Here is a 1454-nt window from a genome sequence, read left to right on the forward strand (position 1 = left end):
AAAGAAAAGAAAAGAAAAGAAAAGAAAAGAAAAGAAAAGAAAAAAGACACTCTGTAAAGATCTACCAAGTCAATTTCTTCACAAGTTTGGTTTAATTCTGTTATTTCTTCTATACCCTGATGGACTTGTTTCTTTACTTCAGTTGTTATCATTTCAGAGATCTCTGGTGTGTGATTTCCAAGTTCTCACATGTCACTGTCTCCTGGATTTGTTCTGGGTGGCCTAGAGGATTGAGATTGCCCTTTGCTCCTGCATTTTGACTTTTTTTTTTTTTTTTTTTTTTTTGTGGAACCAGGGATTGAACTCAGACCCTTGCGCTTGTTAGGCAAGTGCTTATTCTATTGAGCCATTTCCCCGGCCCCTATTTTGACATTTTTGAAGCTTCCAATAATCACCCAGACAGAGTCCCACAGGCCACCCAGAGTCCACCAAAGTTCTTAAATGGCTGCAGGAAAACGCTGCCCCTGTGCACCCTGAGTCCACAGCTCACAGCCCCCCTGAATCCTGCAGGCCACTCAGAGTTCACCTCCATGTGGATTTATAATTTTATACCAACCACATTCCTCTGCCTCTTAAATTGTTCATGTAAGTTTTGTCCTCATCCTCAATTTGTGGGTCATCACAGTTTCTGCCTACAGCAGCCACATTCCTAAAGTTTTCCTGTATTACATCTCTGTAGAACTTCCTTACAGATAGAGCCAGCACAGCCCACCCTCCATGGCAAAGTCCACGCCTCATCCTTAAGGATCCCTGCACAGGCACGGGAAGGTTCATCTTCCCTTCTATGCTCAAATATGCATTGCTTTCTGAACACCAAAATATTGTCTCTCAGAAGACAGAGGAAACTAAATTTAATACTGACACCCTCCAGATTTACCACAATTCTGACAAATGCAGAACACAGTCCTAGCACAGTGCCTCAAGTACAGATTCCAGTCCAAAGCATGCCTTGCTGTTTCCTCATGAATCATCAATGCGTGATCACTTCAGTCTGGAAGGTGGGTGCAAGAGGCTCACAGATTTCAGTGGTGGCATCTATGACAATGAGAAAAAAAAATACTATGTGGTTGGAGGTCTCGCAGCATCCTTCCCACACAACATGCAGCCAGTAGAAATCTAAAAAAATTAAAAAATATTAAAGAGTCTACTTATTTGTATGTTAGTGAAAAAAAATCAATCATGAAGAAAAGTATTAACAAATGGACTATAAATAAGTAAGACCACAGTGTCCATACAGAATTCACGACCCTTGCTTTATGATATGTACGTAAGTTATGGCAGGTTATCAACTAACCTATAAAGTTTACTGCTTCTCTTTTGGCTCCAGTTCAGAGATTGGCACAGAAAATGCTCAGGTTGGGCTGGTGAGATGGCTCAGTGGTCTAAAGCACCTACTTAGAACAAGCTTAGCAAAGCACAGGGACCGCGGTTCAATCCCCCAGCACCACATGCCA

The sequence above is a fragment of the Octodon degus genome, unplaced genomic scaffold, assembly GCF_000260255.1.
Source record: "Octodon degus isolate 3935 unplaced genomic scaffold, OctDeg1.0 scaffold00050, whole genome shotgun sequence".
In the NCBI taxonomy this organism is placed as follows: Eukaryota; Metazoa; Chordata; class Mammalia; order Rodentia; family Octodontidae; genus Octodon; species Octodon degus.